At 40.1% G+C, this 22736-nt stretch overlaps 1 protein-coding gene across 4 annotated transcripts in view; it reads left to right on the top strand.

Moving 5' to 3' along the window:
* The window catches only part of plxnb1b (plexin b1b), a 72955-nt gene that overhangs the window by 8883 nt on the left and 41336 nt on the right, over window positions 1-22736 (top strand). For all 4 annotated transcript variants that reach the window (XM_081607422.1, XM_081607421.1, XM_081607423.1 and 1 more), the window contains exon 2: window positions 10703-10773. The gene's annotated coding sequence lies outside the window, so the exon portion shown is untranslated. The remainder of the gene's footprint in view (window positions 1-10702; window positions 10774-22736) is intronic.

The following is a 22736-nucleotide window of genomic DNA, read 5'->3' as shown; positions in this document are numbered from 1 at the left end:
CATATGCCAGGTAATGGAACCCCTGCTGTGACAATAACAGTCTAATAATAAGAAATAATCAAACAGTAAGTGTGCTCTGCTCAACTCCCACAGTATACTACTGGTATTTATTACTCTGCTTGGTGTATTTTTTTTTTTTCACCTGATGTTCAGGTTGCCAAACCGGCAGAGGAGGTGTTGAGGATTTCCTTTGAAAACAGGGAGACTTGATGATAACTCCCCCAGTGGAAATAAAGCGACCCAGATGCACGCTCCGCTGCTGTGGAATGTGGAGGAGATTTGAGATCTTTGAAAGATCAAGTGCTCTGTGAGCATGTGAATTATTAACTCGCAAGGGCCTGTTGTATGCTCCCACGCCTTGATGGTCATGGTGTCTAAGTGTTGGCAGTGCGTTCTCCAGAAAGCAGCAGGTGCGGTTGTGTAAAGCTGGCGCTGAAGCGGGTTTGAAGAGCTTCGTCTCCGGAAGAACTGAACCGCTTAGAACCTGAAGAAGGCTTGTGTCCACGTTTTAGAGGTTGAGTGGGAATGAATAATTGTCTCAGAGTGCATACTAGGTCGGTGTACTTTTGGTTTCAAGAAGCGGTTTGTTTGATGTTTTTGATCATTTTGAAGAACAGTCAGCACTAGCACTGCTGTAAACTGCAAAAACGCAAAATCAGTGCAAATATCTTAGTAAACAAAACTAACTCGCAGGTAATTTTTCAGTCAATAATTTCTTAATATTGATGAAAAAGATCTAGTTAAACTAGACAAAGATACTCGGTAAGATTCTGTGTTTTTGCATTGAGCTGCTTTTTTATCCATCAGCTGTTTGGGCCTGAAGGATGCCTTTTGCCACCTAGGTTTTCTCGAAGGTTTTCTCCTCTTGGACTTCATTCACCACTCTCTGTGCTGCTCTCTGTTGAAATAAAATCCGAAACTGACGGCAAAATTTCCTGAAATGACTTGAATTCCCCTTTACTGGTGTATGAATAGCAATGGATAAAACTGAAACTGTGAAAGTGACTTAAACACCAAACCCTCTCTGCTCTGAGAACAGAGTACATGGTTCAAGTCATGCAGTGGTTCTGAAAAGTGTCCACACCTCTGTCAAACCGCCAGGCACTTATTTTTTCAGGATGAAAAAATAAAGACACCGTGATGAATCATCTTGAAACTTGTTCCACACTGAAAACCAAATAAATCTGTTAGAAAGAGAAAAATTCAAAAAGTGCAGTATGGGAGTTGAACTACTTTGTTGTAGCAAATGTTTTGACTGAATTTAAGCATTCAGTCTTTGGTAGAATCTGCATCTTCACTTTGCAGTGCAAAGGCTCTCTAAAATCTCCCTGTTGCAAAGTCAGTGTGTTTGCAGCAATGAGAGACGGTTTGTAGCGAGGTGTTGAGAATTTAGTTTAGAACTACGCAACACGTTAATTAGTCCAACATGAAGCCAGGCCAGATAAAGCAGCAAGTTCTGTCTGATGAAACACAGGTTTAGACACAGGTTTATCATAAGAGTTACGTAGACAATTACGTGTTTTGCCACCACTGGTGTGACAGCTGCTCTGGTGTAGCAGAACAGTGACTTGCAGGAGATTCACACTGCAAAAACATTAAACCTTACCGAGTATTATTGTTCTAGTGCAAATATCTAAGTACACTTGAAATAAGAAAAACTAACTTACAAGCTACTTTTCAGCAAGATATAGGAGCTTGTTTTAAGTAAATAACTCCTTAATAGATGGGAAAAGTTCTAATTCCATTGGCAGATTATTTCACTTACAACATTGGAAAAAATGTTTTGTTATAATTTACATAACCTGCCAGGGGAACTAGTACTTTTTTGCCAATATTAAGGAGTTACTTAAAACAAGCTCCTATACCTTGCTGAAAATTTACTCGTAAGTTAGTTTATTTTTTTCAAGTTTACTAAGATATTCACACTAAAAGCTAGACCAAAACTACTTGGTTGGATTTTGTTTTGTTTTTTGCAGTGCACTGCCAGATGTGGTAAACCAAGAAGCTTCAGAAAAAACTTGCGACTTAGCATATCGGCTTAAAATTCAAACTGCCACATAGCAGAACCACTTTTGGAAGTTCTTGAAGAGAAACTTCAAGAACTTCCAAATGTTCTATTCTCAATAGTGGTGGAGAATAGCAGTTCTCCACCACCTGTCAGTTGCGACACTTCACAACTGACAGGCATCTTTCTGTTTTGTTATTATTACTCTGCCTGGAGCGTTGTTTTGTCGCACAATAAATGGCAGCTCACACTTGCTCGCAAGAAGTTTGTCATCTTGATTTTGTCTGTAACTCGGTGCTGAGCACTGCTTTCTTCCTTATTGCTCTGGTTCATGAGATAATTTACTTATTGTCACTTGCTAGATTAATTCCTCACTTTATTGTTTCTGACTCAATGTTGGACACCCAATATGAACCTTTTCTAGTACCTCCATCCTTGCATGCTCTTGCTTACCGTTTTATTTTTTGTTTGTGAAGCAGTTGTTGATGGAAGGGCCTTTGAGAAGGAGAGCCAGAAAATGAGTCAAACTGACATCAATGGATAGGTGATCTAAGTGCCTTCCTGATGAAACCTACTCAAAGCTGCCAACTTTGTGTAGCTTTGTCTGCACAAAGTCTGCAGCTTTGTGCAGACAAAGCTGCAGACTTTGAAGCTGATTTTTAGGCAGAATCCTTCAAGTCGAGCTCTAATCCGCTCTTCTGTTTTACAGTAGGGTCTAATCTTAATCCAGTTTTAATTGAGCCTAATTAGACCTCGGATTAGGACAAGGTAAAAGCTGCTGTTATCTTCCGCTTTACATCTTACGTGGAATCTATCTCCATGTAAGATGGAGCAAAGCTGAGGAAGAACCATTTACCATTTTGTTTTTTCATAATATTCCAAAAGAACTCCTAAGCCATTGTTGTTTTTTTATTGGCAATAAGAAGGTTATCGCAATAAATGATAATGTTGTTTAATTTGAGGTAATTTTCAAGTAATATAATGGTAATGGCAACCTCTTTTAGACCACATGTACAAGGAGCACTGTTGATGACAATACTAACTGATTATGACTGAATCACAAGTAAAAACGCAGGTAGCCAGAGAGAGACTCTTAAAGTTTCTCAGAACGATATATATAAATGGAGATGAGAGGTAACATTACAGACTTACAGTAAATATAGTTCTGTTTAACCTGACTGAGCTTAAAAAAAGGAATAAATTCATCTGACAAAGTTCCTGAATTTACTTTTAGAGGAAATTATAGATGTTTGCAGAAGCTTACATTATTCAAATAATTCAGTTTTACATAAAGTTCATTCAAGGATGGACAAGTTTTAAAAAAATTTAATTTTTTTTTATAAATGCTTAGGAAAAAATGCTGAATATACACAATGTGTCAAACCATAATCTTCTCTGTCAATAAATCTGAGCAGAAAACAGGATGACGTTTACCGAACAAAGAAAAAAAAAAGGTGAAAAAGAAAAAAAAACCCCATCATGGAACATGTGGTAACAAAATCGTATAAAACTGAGAATTTTAGGAGGAAATGAGTCCATTTCAGTATTTAGAAGTGATTGTATTTAGACCTCAATTTTTTGCTGAGACAAATGTAAACTACAGACATGCAAACTGAAGTCAGCACATTTTTACTGGTGTGTGTTTTGCCTTCATGCACCTGCATGTAGCTCTGCAGCCTCCACAGAGAATGCAGATAATACTGTTTGGATGTTTTCGACTGGGTTTATTTTAGAATTTTCTTTCCAGAGGCTACATTGTCTGTGCACGGTCAACTTTAGAAGGGAGTGGGTGTGGGGAGATGACGAGGGAAAGCAGCCCCTTCTCCTTTGTTTCTTTTGTTGTGGAGGAGGCTGAAAAGAACTGGCCGCTGAAGGAGCGCCACGTTAGGTGGAGGTTACGGATCCGTGTGCCTCTGCTGAGGCTGAGGTGAGGAGCTGATGTTGAAGTATTTAATAGGCCTGTCATGATGACAAATTTTACTGGACGATAAAATGTCCCAGAAGTTATCACGATAAACGATGAAGTTGTTGTTTTGAGACCATTTTCAAGTTCTAACAATAATAAAGCCATAATAATGCAAGAACACATTCTCAAAGATCAACCAACTTTAAATTCTAAAGAGCATTTAACAACTGGAACCGGAAGACATTTTAAATATTCAAGATAAAAATAAATAAATAAATATCAAGTTTCTGTAAACAAAATTATCCTTAAAGGAAAACACAGACTATTTGAGACCAAAGCACCAAACTGAAGAGTTTTATCACCCAGTTTTTGGTAGAAAGCAAGAAAAACGATTAATCATGCAAAAGGAAATTATTGCGTTTGTTTTAATTTATCATTCGATTAATAAATTTTTTGATTATTGCGACAGGCCTAAACAATGAGTATGAATGAGAGAGGGGTCATTTAAATATTTGGAGAGTGAAAAGAGAGGGAGAAAATGGCATAGTGGGCGAGCGAGAGTACACAATGAAACCAATAGTAACTAGACTTAAGAAACATAATTAAACTAGTGTAACAAAGAATAGCTTGACATTAGAAATAAACAAACTAGAATCACTAAGAAAGAACTGAACTAACATAAATACAGAAACGGGACTGGTCTGATGAAAATAAGAAACTGAGGAAAGCAGAAATAAACAATCCCTGAAACAACTCAGGATCCTGACAGGCGGGGTGGAGGATGGGTGGGGTGAGGATGGAAAACTGTTGGTCAGTGGGAAAACGGCTGGTGTTTTCTTCAGTCTCCTCAGAGAAAGCACAGGTGAGTGGGTGTGGCTGCAGAGGTAATGTTCGCCGTCTATTTGTTTCCCAGGCGGCATCATCCAATCCGCGTCAACTTAGTGAAACCAACGCTGCAACCTGAGGGTTTGTTACTGGATTTGGATCATTGTAATTACAGCGCTGATTGTTGACAGCAGGATTGTCATTAATCCTGGATTTGAATTTCCGAGAATGGTTTTGGGAGGCCTTCGTGAAACTAAACCGTCTCTAGCTGACATCAGCTCACTGGCTCTGGCTTTTGCACCCAGCGGCGGTGATATGAGAGGTAGCAGTGTACTGTGGTGACACCGGGAAGGTGTTTTCTTTTTTTTTTCTTCTTTTTTTTCCTCTTGGTCATACAATCATGAATGTGTGTGGTTCTTCATGGCCAGAGGAGAGGCATGAAAAGCAGTGTTTTGAAATGCAGTCAGTTAGAGGTCGTCCAGTGGCAACCACTGGAGAAGAGTGAACACTCAGTTTCCCTAGAAACGCCCTTTTTCTCTAGACAGCACGCTCTAATTTAACTCCCCTCACACATCCTCCACCCCTTTCCTTTAAATGCTTTGGGGGGAGGACTCCTTTTATAAGGAAAAGAGGAGAGTTTCTATGGAGGGCAAAAAAAAAACGAATGTTTGAAAGGCATATAAGTTTAGACCAGCTGGTGGGCTCCACAATGACCCAGCAGTCAGCCTACGGTGCCTAAGACTGCCCTACCTAGCTTAAAGTATGCAGCCTTGTGGTCAGAGTTGGGTAGTAAGTAGCTACATTCACTCAATTACATTCACTTCAACAACCTTTTTGAAAAAAGGTACTTTTAGGAGTATTTTTACTACGCTGTACTTTTCACTTTTACTTGAATTTTATTATGAAGTATCTCTGCTCTTGAGTAAAATTTCTGGATTCTTTACCCACTGAATGAATTTAATCAGTTACTCAGTATTTGTGTCGACTTTTTTACTAAATACTTTTTTTACTCTTACTTGAGTAATTTCTTGGACGGCTACATTTTACTTTTACTTGAGTAAAAATATGTTGAAGTAGTGCTTGAGTACAATTTTTTTGGATTCTCTACTCAGCTCTGCTATTGGTTGCAGGAAAAACGATATATGTCTCAGTTATGAGCTTTTTTCAGCCTGTAGTAATGTTATGAAGTGGTGAAAATAAACTTTACTCAACTGGTGGCTTGCAATATTAAATATCGTTGTACTTTGTATCAAAGTTGGAGCTAGCGGCTCCCACGGGCCATCAAAGCTGGTCTCCTGGTAGCTCCTTTGATGGCCCGTGGGAGCCGCTAGCTCCACTACTTTGTTGGGAAGCAATCTCACATTTTCCATGATGATGGAAAATGGATGACGGGTCCATACCCCGGTCATGGCGCCCGATGCCTGTACGTCTTCCTTCTCAGCTCACGGGGAATATCGGGTCACTCGGTGGAAGGCGGTACAGTCGAGCTACTGAGAGCTAGCATATACCTGGTGTAAACAACAGTCACTGAATAAAATAAAAAATAGAGGTTAAAACAACAACAGCTCTCCAGACAATAGTCATCTCAATTTTGAACAGAATAGTAGAGCGCACAGAAGCGCATGTAAAAAAAGATTTAAAAACACAAGAAAATGTATGCTGAAAGCTGAGAGCTGCTGAAACGGGCTGTCAGTTTGAACGGTGCCAGAACACAAAGAACAGGCTGGGTCAGATACAGTTCACCATGTTTGGACCCTGCCCTGAAGAACCAGGGCTTCCCCCAGAAAACCTGCTAAGCCCTGTGGGGGTCCACCAGCGTCCCAATGGGTTCTTGTAAAAAAAAAAAAAAGCAAAAAAAAAAGCTGCAGTCTATAACTTTTACAATACTTCTTGTTTTTTTTTTTGGTTTTGTTTTTTTACATACTTGTTACAACTGTCACATTATGTGATAAGATCTTTAAAAAAAAGGTTGATTTTGTTAATAAGCTTACGGTTTCTTTCATTTCCTTGAGAAAATCCTTTCTTGGAGAGAGTTTTTACTTGGTAAATAGTTTACTCTGTTCCATACGTTGTTCAATGTTTATACGCCAGTAAAAGAAAATGTTAATTTTTGTTTACACTACTATTTACTCGCTATAGAGGACAAAAGCCACCTGAGAACAGCTAAAATGATCCTGTATATGTTGGTTATAAAGGATGAGATCGCCCTACTACTTCAGAGTTCTGCCTGCAAAATAACCATATTAATTACAGGAGTGTAAACAGACAATGTGTTTTTTGTTGGGTTAACATACAAACTTCAAGAAATCTGCAAAACAGTCGAAACACTGAGTTCCTTTAAATCTAGACTATAAACCCAGCCCTTCAGAGTTGCTTCTCAACCACGATAAATGAAACACTGACCAACATATTTTATGTGTATGATTTTTGGTGATGACACTTGTCAAAATGTGACGTTTATTCAGTTGTTGACTGCTTCTACTTTTATTATATGAAGCACCTTGAACCGCCTCGCTGCTGAAATGTGCTACACAAATGAACATGACTGACTGATACTAAAGCTTTATGATAAACTAGGCAAACTCTAAAATGTCTGCTCATGTTGTTGTTTATGCTCTGTGCCAGCGATATCGTCAGTACGGCTCTACATCTACCCCCACAGCAGCACATGCTTACTGTGCTCAATATTGATTACTCCAATAATCCCATGACCTAATATCCAACATAGTAGAGGATAATTAAAAGTGGCCTGATTTACATTTGTACCCAGTGAACAAGCACGATTTATGCAGCTAAAGGCATTAACTGTTTTTTTGTGTGGGATTTTGCTGATCCCACCAGTCACCACACCAACTTCACATCTACTATCCATCTTTAAAGGTTATGCATGCGTCATTCTAAACACTACATGTCACTGCTAAGAAGATGCAAGCAGAAAAAAGGACCTATAGAGGAGAACACCTCAGAGACATGGTTGAGCAGGTTTGGTTTGGTCGAACTTGCCTGGGCTGAGTCCTGACAGAAGATCGTTGGGATGAATTAGTGTGAAAACGTCTCCAGTGCCAGAGCTCAGTAACACTCTCCTGGAGGAGTGATAATTGCCTTAGACACACTTCATGAGCTTCTTCCTAAAGGAAGCGAAGCTTTTGTAGCCGCTGTAATGTCTTTTAATTAAGAATGGGATGCCATTCAAGTTCACGTGACAAAATACTGTTGGCATTATAGTTTAGCAACACATATGTTTGGGGGAAATGGTAATTTAGGCTTGAGGAATCTGAATTGAATGAAACCCAGGTTCAGATGGTGCCAAACCTTTTGGCTGAAGTGGGTTAAAAGATGAAACAGAAAACCCCGGTATCACTTCCCACCAAGTGTATATTTTAGGTATCTGAAGAAAGGAAAACTTCACATTTCTGTAGTTTAATTACAGAGCAGCTTTGCCTGGAGGCACACTCTCGCTGTTGATTTCAAAAAGGAAGGCTCGGTAAGCGAGGAAACTATGGCATTGTTGGTATCTGTGGCCTCGGGCGTGTGACGGTTCCAAAGCCACCGGGCAGACAAAAAAAAAAGATTTTAGTAAAAATGAAAAAGGCACTCGAGGTTGCTGACCAAATCAAGAGTAAACCATGATTTGATTGTTCTGTCTTCCACACCTAGTGGTGGATCACATCTGCTTTCTACATGTAGCTGTGTGTAAAAAGTCCTGGGTTAAAGGAAACCACTTCAATACTTCTGATTAAATTTGCTCATGTTTTCAAATAAAGTACTTTTAAAATCTATTGGATATTCATCTTCAATCTTTTTTTTTGTTCCACCAGGTAAACCATCATCTGATGTGGATTTTAACCTTGATTAGAAACAACTTATTGGTTAAGTTTGCATGAACCAGTTCACAGCAGTGCTCTTTTTCTTGGTAGTCAAAGCATTTCTGATAAATGTTAAATATAGTTATATTTTAAAAGAAGTTTAGAATACATGCACATCTACAGGTAATCGCATATTGCTATGACTTTTTGTCATAATTCCACTGATTGGTTCTGAGCCTAGTTTGGCTCTTTTGATTAATATGAAATAGGAAGTTCAGTTGCTGAATATGCTTAATAATGTGACCGCAAGTGATTTAGTTCTTGCAGAGGTTAAACTGAAATCTGGAACTGGTAGTAGCAGTAGTAGTACTAGTAGTAGTAGTAGTTGTTGTTGTTGCATGTTGGTTTTAAAAATACAGTGAATCTGGAAACTGTTCACAACGGTTCACTTTTCCCTCATATTGTCTTTCTGTCTCATCCCCCCTCCAGACTATAAACCTAACATCCCATAATGGTTGTTATTTTAATTTATTTATAGATTTTTGCAATTGCAATGAAAAAAAAGATATGTATATAAATATTCACAACCTTTTGCTAAATACTTTGTTGATGCACCTTTGGCACCAAGTACAGTCTCTGCTGTTTGAATTTAGAGCAGGTTTTCACTGTATAACGCTGCTTCCATCTTTACCTTTATGCTATCCTGACTAGTCCGCCAGGTCCTGTCACTGAAAACGATTTCAGCAGCATGATGCTGCCTCCGCCGTGCTTCGCCGTATTCACCCACTGAAGAGTTCAGCCGTCTTCTCTTCAGACTAGGGAATTTTCTTTCTTCTGCATTAAGAGTGCTACAGTCGCGTTTTGGCGTCATGTTACATCTTGAGGTTAGAAATACAGAAAACATGAAAACCATGTGAATATTTTAAAAGAAGTTTAGAATACATGCACATCTACAGGTAATCGCATATTGCTATGACTTTTTGTCATTTGACATGTCATTTGACTACATTTGACATGTAGCAAAACAGCAGACCTAGTGGACATACAGAGTAGCTTCAGTGGAAGAAAGAAGCAGCTACAGCACCCTAAAAAAACCCCCGGAACAAAACAAAGAAAACCCGTCCAACCAGTTCAATTCCATAGGGTGAACTGGGTTTTACAGTAACACCTTATTTAAAGAAGTGTGCATTAGACTGATGTCACACTGTAACATGACATAACATCTGTCATGAACATGAAGGAGTTTTCATGAATGTCTATGACTGTTGTCATGAAGTGTCATTCAGTAAATAATGACACTTTACTCAGTTAAAAGTTGACTCTTTTAATGCAACTTTACATAAAATGTTAGAATTTACCAAATAATGCTAATTCTCTTTTAATGGCCTTTTAATGCCACTTTGCATTAAAAATGTCATTATTTACTAACACTTCATGGCAGCAGTCATAAACATTGATGAAGACTCCTTCATGTTTATGACTGCCACATGTCTGTCTAATGCACACCCCTTCAAATAAAGTTACTGTTTTCTGAGATGCATTTTAGACTAATTGGTGGAACAGCATTGTGTTGATTAAGTCAGGAACTGTAACGTTTTACAGTTTTAAAACGAAACTGGAAATAAACAAAGCGGATCTCCTTTGTGTCTGTTTGAGGTAATTGGTAAACCCGGTGGATTGTGCAAAATCTTCCCTAAAACCGGCGCTTCCTGGACAAACTGTAGCTCTTTCTCAGCATCTTAATAAGATTGGAGGGATAACCTCCGGACAAACAAGCAAACTCAATCACCCGCTGCCGCATCAGGCTCGGATAAGCTCTGCTCAGTCCGCCTCCCAGTGGGGGGAGAGGCTTTTTAGATGGGAGGACAGCTGTGAGGAGGTTTCCTCCACTCAGTCCTCCACCTGAAGCTTCGGCACCGACTCTCACACACACACACACACGCCCCCACTCCCCACACACACACACAAAAAAGTTTCTGCAGATACCAAACTATATCATGTTTTATCACACACACTTCCTTCACAGGAAATTCAAACTCATTTTGGACGGAGCAAAAAAGTTTGAGCCTGGTCTTCTTAACAGTGTGGGGGGGAGTAAATGGTCACAGTAGCTTTTAAAGGCATGTTTGTTCTATCATCTAACTCTGTGCATTTTTGCAGGTTTTGACAAAACAAAATGGCAGCCATGGATGGATCTGGAATGGCAGGAAAGGGGCACTGAGCGTCCAGAGGTAGGAAATCCAACTCTAGCCTGCAAAACGTGGGCTTTGCTTTATTATTGTTGTGGAGAAAAAAGAAAGTTGAATATGGAAAGCATGAGTTTTACTCCAATACATTAAACATAATGCAACTTCCTGAATAATAAAAGATCTTTTGTTAATATTATGCTTAAATGGAATGTTTGTCTTTGATTGCAATATCCCAACTTGAGTATTTCCTTAAATTTGCATACAGTTTCTTTCTTTGTTTATCACAGATAGCACACACAAAAAGGGACGATCATTTTTGAGGCCGCCTGTGCTGCTTTTCGACCTCCATGTCCTCGAAGGTCCGAGATTTAAACCCCCCAAAACGTTGAACAAAATCTTTTTCTAACAAAGTGAGAAATCAGGTGTCGGAAATCACAAACTGAGCTTTAAATAAGCTGCATTCACAGAACAATTGGACTCGTCTAGAGTTTAGATGTCAAATATTTTGATTTGTCTTCTGTTGCCAAAATCTATGAACCGGTCCGTAAATGCTCTAGTGAATCAGAGGCCAACCTCAGCGCTGTGTCCACAACGATTTGTCGAGCACACGAAGTAAATATTTGTAGTCGAATGTGTAGAATGCTGTACAATTGCAGGTCAAATTTTTGGTCGCATTTCATTTGAAGTGGTGTGAGTAATACTGACATAACACCCGTCGTAAACATGGAGTCTTCATGAATGTTTAAGATTGTTGTTAATAAGTGTAATTCGGTAAATAATGACACTTATAAAGCAAATTTTTAATGAAACTTTGTATTAAAAGTGTCATTATTTATCAAATAATGCAAAGTTGGCACTTTGCAATGACACTTTTAATGCAACTTTGCATTAAAAGTGTCATTACTTACCGATTGACACTTCATGACAACAGTCGTAAACATTTATGAAGACTCCTTCACGTTGACGACAGGTGTTATGTCATGTTTACGACGATGTCATGTCAGGCTTGTGCTCACCGCTTCAAATAAAGTGTTGCCAAATTCATTGGCTTGTTAAATCAAATATGTGCAAGAACGTTTTGCACAAAAAACCACCCAAACAACAACCATGTGAGGATGAAACCAGCAGCCTTTTATTCTTTTGTTGCCATAAAGAAGTTTAGTTTTCTTCTTCTGCACAGTCAACCACCCCCACCCAGCCTGCCCACTTCCCACCACACTCAGCAGCTATTTAAAGTGGCTGCGGCTGTTCCATACTGCTGCGCCTGTGCCAAACCAGGAGCTGAGGCCGGGCGAACCGAGGCCTCCCTGCTGTGACGTGGAGCTGATTGTTTTCATACTCGCCTTCCCAAGATCGGTCCCTCTGCCTTTGTGGTCTTGCTGTTTTTTTTGCCTATGCCGTGTGGATTGTGTTTTTCCTTTCAGCTGACCTTGGTTACATAAACTAACACTTGATCCCCCCTTCCATGTTTCTTCTCTCTGCCCTCGCCCTCCCCTCTTTTTCCTAATCCGCCACTTCGCCAGCCTGCTATCCTTTCAGAGCTCCCCACAAAGTGAAGAATTTTGATTATGCTGTGAAAGTTCAGTCTGCTGGAGCTTTGAGTGGCTGGTGTGACGGTTCTGCCTTCTCATAGCCTTTATTTCAGGGCACATCAGGGGAAGATATGATTTCAATATAATATGTGGCTGCGTTCCCACAGCAGGCAAATGCGCCCCATATCCAACGTTTTTTCACGGCAAGCTGATCTTTTCACCTTTCGCCCCCAGCCCCCAAAAAATAAAACCCAATCTATGCCACTTGTGTATGTGGAATTAAATCAGATGCATATCCGATTGTTTTCAAAGAGTCTGCTGCCTGAATGATCATGTCGCATTTTATCCGACTTTTAAGTCACTGACGTTGAGGCATGTGTCGTAATTCTGCAGCACAAGAAGCCAGACAGAGTAAATCTGGATGCAAGCAAATGAAAATGATTATTATGACCTTATGGAAGCAGTCTGTCAGTGAAGTGCATCGCATCACACTCCCACCACTCCTGGTTCAGATTCCAGGTTTTCTGTACAGCAGTTACAGTCAGTGCTCCACTGCAGCGCGTTGCTATTCGCTGTTCTTTCTCGTCTTAGCTTCTCTCGTCTCGTTATGATCTTCTCACAATTCTGTCGGCTCCCATTGCTGAATGAACGTTCTTCTTCTACGCATGCGGGTCGCTTCGGGGTCGTAAACCGTTCACACAGAGGTCTGACTGCGGTCGCATTTGGTAGTTGCATGAACGACCGTGTTTCTGACCAGCCTGATTTGTCTATGCTCAGGGTTCATCCTTCCCCAATTTGAAGGCTATGGCGTTTATTTTTCAGCGATGTACCCAGACAGATCCTAGGGGAGTTTGGCGCTGGATAGCTGTCGGTCGCCTCATTATTTTGAGTCAATGCTAATGTTGTCTACCATTTACTTCAAGTCAGTGATTTATAATTTTTGTCTCTTCAATTCTATTGAGAAGCTTGTCGTAGTGGAGACGAGCTGGAGAAATAAATTTCTATTTTTTGCACTCAAATTACTAAAGGGGTAAAAAAAAAAGTGGATTGTTTTTCATGTAGTGTCCCCTTTAATTTTGAAGTAATCCAGTTGTGAGGGTAGAGAGTATGAAATTGCAATAACTGGGTATATAAAATAACTTTCAAAAGGCAAAACTGGTTGGAAGAAAAACTGCAACACAACTTTGTGTAATCTCCTAAATTTGAGACTGTTGGTTATAATTTCATCTTTTCAACTATCCACATCCCTTACAGCTATTATTTTGAGCTCTTAAGGGGCGTGTTAAGGGGCCACACACCAATAATTTTATGTTTCTAGTTTTTATTTGACTTATACAAATTGAGATGTGTTGCACATACTTTTGTGGATGTAAATCAACAATAAAAATCAAAATAACTGATCGCAAAAAAAGGCAAAGCTGAGATGAGAGATCCAGGAAAACAACAGGATTGCTTAAAAAAGAAACTAAAGGAAGTATAACTAATTACTAGTGTGGATTTGCATGTTGGTGAATTGGTGTGCGATTGTTTGTGTGCACCAGTGGGTGTGTTTTGCTGTGCAAAAGCACTTGGAGTGGTTTTTGTACCATGTCTGATCTGGTTCTGAGTTGGTCTATGTTAACAAAAAGAACTGATTTGTTTCCTCTCACCCCCAAAACGTTGCTATGGCACCATCTCACGGCAACCTTAAGGTCTCCTCTGGTAAATGTTTAATCCTCCTCCTACTGTATGTTGAATTTCTGTCGACAAGTTTAAACCGGTTATCTCCCTTCATCACTTTATACCACTATCACCAGTCTGGTGTCAAAGTGCAGCAGTTTGTAGTGTGAGTTTTACAATGGCATCGGATTGGTTGCTTTCCTTAACGATGGTTGTAGACTTGAACTGTAGACTAGGTAGTGCCTGGAAATTAGATGTGTGTGAGAAAGCCGTTGGCTGCTCTGTGAGGTGACCACGCTCCACCTGACGCAGACAAAACACGGACCGTCTCCTACAAACAACGCTTTGAGGATTTATCATGAGATCAATGTGAAGTCTGCATGGGACGGGGGATGTAAGATTCTTCTACAACGTAGCATTTTGAAAAGGATGAAAGCATATTTTCTACAAGGTTAAACTTATTTGACAGTAAAAGTCAAAGATTTATTGCTTCATTTATGAGTTTCAGCCTGAGTCATTGTCTGAAATGGTTTTAAATGTTTTTTTTTTGTTGTCTTTTTTTACATTGACTGTTTCTCTTTATTCCCTCCCTCCCAACATTACATCAGAACATTACCCAAATGAGATACGTGAAAAGCCCGGAGCGATCGACCTTGCTTATCTCTGGATGCACATTGAGACAAGGTGACTCTTCACGGAGCTAGACAGCCGCTACGCTCACAGCAAGCAGAACAATGTAATCAAATCATGTCGTTTAGCTCTCTGCACCGTTGATCCTTTTGGGACTGCCTTTCTGTGTCTGAACTGCACCAGCAACGGCTGAACTTCACATAACTTCCACAAAAGCAACCATCTGAGAGACGACGGTGTGTGTCCTCGATTCCGTGTCAGAGAAAACATTTCATTGACGACCTTTGTAGAGTCCAGTATCTCAGTTGCTGTCTGACCTTCACTTTCCTGGCTCTTTGATGAAAGCATGTCTGAGAGAGTCATTGTTTTATCCCCTCCTCACCATGGTGAAAAAAAAAAGTGGCTTTATTAAATTAGCATCGCCTTGCTACGTGTCTAATACACCAGTATAAGACAAAACTCCTCTGGTTTGTGTTTTGCTTTTAGTTTTTTTTGGACATTTGACATGACCATCACAAGTCTGAGACATATAGCTTATAAATGAGCTTCTATAGTGTTATTCTGCTCATAATGACAACCTAATGCACCAATTGCAGTTTTCTGGCCGATCGCCGATTAAGCTCTTTAAAAAACCTGACCTGCTGATTCAGATTTTGGCCGGTACTGAAACTTGTGTTTTTGTCTTGCCTAGCGGTACATGAGCACACGTGTTGTGGAGTTGAACTCACACCTTTCAAGTTTTAAGATGACCGCTCTTCCCACTAAGTCCCAGCTCCTCTAGAGATGCTGTGGGTTATTTACATTTGCGCTACTCCGGCTGAATTAGCTCAAATGCTATTCAAATGTCACAGCAATGAGCCAACAATACCCTTCTCATGCTCCGTTGTGCATGCCCTCTGTTTGTGCTGGTGAAGATTTAGTTCTCAACAATTCTGGTTTGTAAGTTGGCATCACACAGCGGCAATATGCCTCTGACCGAGAACACCAAAGTCCAAGACCGCAGTTAGATTTCAGGATCACCTGCTGTCTACTGCAGCCGATGAAATTAAATAAACGGGAACACAGAAAACCAAAAAATGACATCATATGAAGTGGTGAACACACAATGAAAGGGGAAACCCTTCCTCTGCCCTGAATTTCTAAAAGAAACTCAGGATCTCTAATTGTGGTGGGTTGAACCAACTCATCTGACTTTTTTCAGTGTGGAGAAGCAGCAGCTCTGCCTCAGAGGACAGAAGTCCTCACCCTGCTTCTTAAAGTCTCGCCGTACCTCTCTGTGTCTGTGTCTGCATATGAAAGCTACTTGGGAATTGCAGACAAGCGAGCGTTCACGTCCTCACTATTAGCTCAGCTGAATACACTTCAGTCCAGTAAAACGCCACAGAGGGCGATAAAGTGGTGGCTTCTATACTGCCTACTTGTAAAGGAGAAAAAGAAAAGAATTGAAATAATAAGTAGTGAACTTAGAGAATATGAATAGTGATGTTTTTGAACCCTTATTTGTCCTGAGATGTAACGTGTAGCTCAGTGGGAAGAGAACTTGTTTTTGCAACAGCAAATCTACGTTTTATACCTACTGGATGCCAACACATTTAAAATGGAGCACAAAGATGCTACAGCTGTTTTACATATAGTCAAACAAAGCTTCTGGGGAATAATATTATAGGTTTATGAAGTACTGCAGTTCCAGATTACCTTTGCATCAGAGCTAGTAGCTGTGCTGGTGATGCTCTGTGTGTCTTGGTCTGAACTGGGAGACAGACGTGAAAAAAACTGATTCTCTGCAGACAGGAGCAAACAGTGATGTTTGTTGTTAGTCTCTGGAAGGGTCAGGGTGTGGCTGGGTTCTGTGACTGGAGCTTCACGCACGCTTTTCAGTTTGTAGGTATTCTGTCTAGGCCTGTCACTATAACAAATTTAGCTGGACGATAAATTGTCCCAGACGTTATTGCGATAAGCAATGATATTATTGTTTTGAGACCATTTTCAAGTCACATAATGGTAACGGCAGAATGATGCAAGAACATGTTCTTACATTTATAATTTTAAATTCTGTTGAACATTTTACTACTGGAACTTCAAGAAATTTGAAATATCCCAAATAAATAAACAAAACAACAAATACAATAAATTATGTCGTCTCTGTAAACAATATTGTCCTTCAAAAAATGGGCAGTTGAGACCAAAACACCAGACTGAAGACTTTTATCATCCAGGTTTTGATGGAGAAAAAAGATAAATCATGCAAATGGAAATTATTGAGCTTGTTTTAATTTCTAATGCGATTAATTGGTTTAATGCTTATTGTGGCAGGCCTAATTCTGTCATAAAGACCAAGCAGCCCCACATCATGATGCTGTGGGTTTGTCATTTCAGGAAAACGAAGTAAGATCTCTGATTTCTGATGTTCCACGTCACAATTTCCATTTTGCTTTCAGGATTGCTAAACCAAACACACTGTTTTTATTTATCCCATGTTTCATGCAAAACTATTCAGTAGAAGATAAGTTTGGATGAAAGTTGACCGTGATTCTTCAGGCTGAGAACTTGAGATGGTTATCTAGTAGAGATGGACTGATTCACATGCCTCCAGGCCGTCTTTCTAGGAACTTTGATGCATTCTATGAACAAAATGTTATTGGTCCTTGATGCCCTTGTTTTTCTGACTGGGTTGTTCAGGATCTACAATCTACAATAGATTATTTCTTCTGTTTCAATCCTATTGTGATAGGCCAGCTCTCCTCTCTGGTCAAAAAAAAGGAGAGACTTTTTTAATGAAAATTTTTTGAGACACAACAAGGGCAGAAAAGAACAGGGATGTTCTTCTTCTTGCTGCTCACATGCTTTATTTTCCTTTCTCTGGATAAAAGTGAGGTTCTGAGCCTTCAGCTTGCTGACGGTTAACATGTTGCTGCAGGCAATAGGAAAACATTCCCCTTTGTAGTTGCTGCACCTGTGCTTAACCAGATGGCAGCTAAACATTAATTTGCCTGAATAAACAGAGAGACTGATCCTCTTTTGAAAATAGGAGTTGTTAGAAATTGTGCGAAGCTCGGATTTCATCTAAAGGCGCAGCGGTACGCAAAAATCCAAATTTATTCACAAGTGCATTGGCGCCTGTCCCAGAAGTGTACTCTACCCCCACCTGGCGTAACGAACCACCTGATGCGTCACTAACTGAACCAGCAAGCAGCCAATGGGGGCAGGGAGAGTCCGCTGTCTCTTAATGTAGTTGTTCTTCCTTTGAAACTTGAAAAGATAGTGCAGAGAAATGCTCACCACAGTTTAATTAAAGCAACCTCGGCACGCACCAGATGTGGGCAGAGTACCTAAGAGGAGCACTGCTTACATATTTTTACTCAAAGAAAAGAATAAAGTAGTAGTACATTTAAACACTGCATAATCAGATGGACCAAAATATAGTTAAGTGGAAATTTGGGTGTTTTAAGGACAAAAATAACAAAATCAGGTGAAATAAGTTTTTCCAAATCAGTTTTTTTTTTTCAATAAAACTAATTTATGAAACTTTAACAGAAACTGCATGAGTGTGTCTGTGTCTGGTGAATTTTTAGTTACAACATGTTTGTTCTTCATTCAACATTTTACTCAAGAAAGAGCAGCGATACTTCATGATTAAAATTACTCAAGTAAAAGTACATAGTACAGCATAGTAAAAATTTCAAAAATGTTTCTCAAGTAAATGTAATTGAGTAAATGCAGGTAGTTACTATCAAACTCTGGCAGCCTCCGTTGTCCTGCCGGTGGGGGTGGGGGGTCCACATCAAATGGATCCACTGATGCGTTTCGATTGCTCCACAACGGTTGTAAGTCAAACCTCCGATCTCCTGATTATGTCCCAAATACATCTGCCAGAAATCCACGGTCGTCATCGTTTCATTCTCCCCTGTGGGGAAGTATTCTCGTCTTATGTTCCAGCCTCATTCTTCTCACTCAAAACTCCCCACACAACAACACATAAAAACAAAGTGAACACGTACATTTTTGTTTGTTTGTTTTTTACAAATATAATAAGAATCTTTTTAAAAATCCCATCTGCAGAAGTATTCACAGTATCTGCCATTGTATGTAGAAATGAGGTCCAACCGACCCCACACACATAAAACTTGTATCATTTGTCCTCTACGTTTGCGTCAGTCCTCGCACACACAAGGGTTAAGGTTAAAATTGAGCTCGGGTTCAATTTTAGCCCAATTTTAACCCTTTACTCTGACACTTTCTTCCTCCTCATCCTCACTATGTTGTTTTAAACTTTGTTGTTGTTTTAAACTGTAGAAACTGATCGTTTTTAAAGTTTCCACCTGTTGTGAATCCAGCTGATTGGACAGGTTATTGAAAGGCTAACATGTGTCTATATGAGGCCAGAACATAAAAAGTCACAGGAATCGTCTGTAGACTTCAGACAGGATTGTTTCAAGGCACAAATCTGGGAAAAGTTTCAGCTGCTCTGACGGTCCGAATGAGCCCAGCGGTTTCCATCGTCTGTATAAGCCAGAGGAAGGTCCGCTTGGAGGTTTCCAAAAACTCCACTCCACCCCTGATTCATCTTTGTCACTGTAACTATGTTAAATAGTCCTTCAGAGGACCACTGCCAGTTTGAGGATTTTTTTCAGGAACGTAATTCCAAATTATTCACAGAAAATTTGCCTATTTGTTGAGGGTTTTTTTTTGTGTGTGTGTGTGTTTTATAAATCTTTAAAATATTTAAAAGATAAACCAACTTGGAGAGTGGAAATACACAATTCTGCTTGACGTGCCAATGGTTAGCCTTCGTAAAGCAACCAATCTGGGAGCACCATTCATTCTCCTCAGTGCTGATTGGCTGAACCCCAAAGAACGACACAGATAATCGAGACTGTAGATGTTTTCTTCTGTAGTAGTGCTGGGATGGTTTCCACTGTGTGTATTAATGCATATAAAGATATTTGGTATTTTGAAGTGTTCAAAAATACTTACAAGAGATCTAGCAGCACTAAAAGTAATATTTCATAAATAACTTAATAAGTTAAGCTAGTTATGAAATAATAATAGCTTTAATAGGTTAAAGCTATTATCATGTTGTACACTTTTGTATTAACTTTTATGCCAATACTGTAAATGTATTTTGGCTCAAACTTATCGTATTGTGAGAAGTGCGATATGTTTGGATCGTGAGCTTTCTGAATCTGCTCCTCTGTCAGCCTCAGGCACCAAACAGGGAGGAGAAGAATTTGTAGCAGCTTTTACCCTGAAATACTCTTGACACTTTCTTCCTCATCATCACTATGTTGTTTTAAACTTTGTTTTTAGGGGGTGGAAGTGAGGCCTTGCTTAAAAAAATAAAGAAGTACTCTGATTGTATGAGTCTGTTATTTCCTACAAAACTGACACAGCAGGTTGACATCTATGACTTCCTTTTAGAGCGATTTATTCCTAAATTGTTTGACTCTACCCTCCTACTCATACACTGACTTTAGTCTGTGCTTGTCATGCTATGATCTGTGTATTATACCACTTTGATCCTGGATCATGTTGTTTGGAGGTAATTATTTTTATGATTGAAGTGTTTATTCTAGAATCTCGTTAGTTTTTTATTCGTCTTTGCCGCCCGGTTAAAAGAACTCCAGCTGAGCTCCTTCGTATACTTTTTCGGCTCTCTTGTATCGCCTCTGCATGTTCAGAAACAAACCTGCTTCCATAAGCAACACACCCCTGATGTTTTATGAAAGCAACACTATGGAAAAGCAGCATTAAGTTGACCGGACCACAAAGGGACTCTTTGTGCTCCGGTGGGTTTTTACACACAGCCTTCAGAGAGGAGCAGACAACACAGCAAAGCCAGACTAACATTTACCCTTCACTCCCTGCACTGCCCTTGTTATTGCCCTGGCAGACACAGAAAGGAGCCTTTATTTACGTCTACATGAGTATGCGTCTTGTGTGAGTGTGTGTAAGCTCGGCCAGGCTTTTCACCAGAGCATGTCGCTATCTCCGTAGTGTTAAAATCACTTCATCGGGACTGAAGGGCGGAAAGGAGCTTTGGTCCGGTCGTATGTTTGCAGCAGCAGCTGACTGGCTGTTTGTCAGAAAGAGGCCGGTGTTGTGAGGGAAAAGAGGATTAGAGCTCCGAGCTTCTGCAGGTGAAAGACAGAATGCGTGGCTTTACATTCCTGAACCGCACCATGAGCTCAGGGCATTCATATGCTGAGTGGAAATCTATACTACATATTACTGGGGGCAATTATTCACCACCTTGCAGATTCAGCGTTTTTACTTTTTGTCAAATGTCATTTTCAAGTTGAAATAAAGATGACTGGAATAATAATGTTTTCAAACTGTGATGTCTAAGAGGAGAGAGTTAACTACAGCAACCTGGCTGGGTGAGAGGAACTGGTTGTGACATCAACTGGAAATAAGTTCCTTTAGGTCGTACCACAGCATCTTCAAAGGATTCCTTTGACTAGGCCACACCAAACCTCTGCTGAACAATGATTAGCAGTTTTTCCCTATCAAAATGGCCAAGAGGCAACCTGGAATGCTTTTAGCTAACCCAAAATGAACTGACACCAGAGAGATTCTCCAGTTTTTCTCTGTGCTTCACACAAGATCAAACTCTGAATTTAAAACCTTTCAAGCACCACACATGGTTCGTACACACCCACCGCTTTCTATTGTTCGGGTTTTCTCTCTGTCTTTGCTTTCTTTCTACCAGTTCCACACTAAGGCTCTCCCAGACTTCATCCAAGATGTCGAAATCGTCTCTTCTTAACGTAGTCATGTAGCTAAAGTTATTTCATTATGTTCGTAGGGAGGCGTCATTCCTCTCCTTAGTCACTGGGTGAAGTATTTGGACAGAGCTCTGTCCGATGACTTGTTTGATCGGTCTGAAGTTTGCCGATATGTTTTATGCAGAAATGCCATTGGACAGCTTTGTCGATCTTTCACTTCAATTAGTCCGCTTCCACTCGGTAGTTATTGTTTCTGGAGACGACATGAATACTTTTGAGTGTTCATCATGTACATTACATTTGTACTTAAAAGAATGTCAAAGGACAAAAAAAACTCCTGGATGGAAAATGTGCTGTTGTCTGCAGAAAGGTGTGGCTCTCTCTCTGCGGCCGCTTCCTGATGCTTTGGGTGTGACGTATACTGAAGCACGAGGCGTGTTCCCGGGTGATCTGTGCCGTGGGTGTGAATATGATTGACTATGAGTCAACTGTTCATCTTCGGGTGAATTGTGGAAGGGCCTTAAGTCCATCAGGGTGCCTGGCCACTGTCCCACACTCCCAGACATTTTCTTGTCCCATTTCCAAAAGGGAGAATTTTTCTTCTCACCGACTCAAAGTGCCTGTTAGCTTTCGTTGTGTGAAATGCCTGGAAAAAGTGAAAACCTTTGGTATACCGATACCAAAAGTAATACAATACTGTTATTCTCTGCACAGATGGAAAAGGGAAGCAATAAAATAAAAAAATGCATCTGAGCTTTCTCCTTGTACTTTGTGAAAAACCTCTGGCTTTATTCTGATAATGTGTGCATAGTTCTGCTTCCCATAATGACCATGTGAAAACACAGGCTATAATTTGCCTGTGAGGACATTGCCTCATGAAAGCCTAAATATGCACCAGGATAAGTGGGTGTGTATGTGTGGATGCACACACATTCAGACACACTCATTCTTCCACTCCCATCCCATCACTGCACCGTTTTCATGAGCTTGAAGGTCCAGAAAAGTTCTCAGACTTTAGTTTCTTGTTTGATCAGAAAGCTTTCCACTCTGGCTGGACTAAAGTTTGCCTTCAGGCCTTGTCTGACATAATCTTTCTAGTTTTGTTAAGTAAAAAAATGTCAAAAATATTTAAACATCTACCAGAGTTTGCTCTGTAGACAGTTTTTTTGAAATAGTGACATTAACTCGGATGTGGATGAGTGTCCTACCAACTGAACCGCCGCTAAAAGCAGGAAACTGACGGCCGGCACCAGCCAGCTAGTCTTTCAAGTCTTCTTTAATCCCACGCTGCATGGGCACAAGATGTCCTACAATCTGGAAACACATTTGGTCCAACAAGGCTAGAACCATACAGCTGTGGCCACAACTATTCTAAGATCTCCTGTGGGCAGAACCAGAGCTGGTGGGACACAGCAAACCAGTGTCAGAGGTTGTGTTTAGTCAATTTGCCCCAGGATAA

The sequence above is a fragment of the Poecilia reticulata genome, chromosome 5, assembly GCF_904066995.2.
Source record: "Poecilia reticulata chromosome 5, P_reticulata-male-v2, whole genome shotgun sequence".
NCBI classification, from domain to species: Eukaryota; Metazoa; Chordata; class Actinopteri; order Cyprinodontiformes; family Poeciliidae; genus Poecilia; species Poecilia reticulata.
The sequence above is the reverse complement of the archived record's forward strand: the minus strand, read 5'-3'. Positions and strand labels throughout refer to the sequence as shown.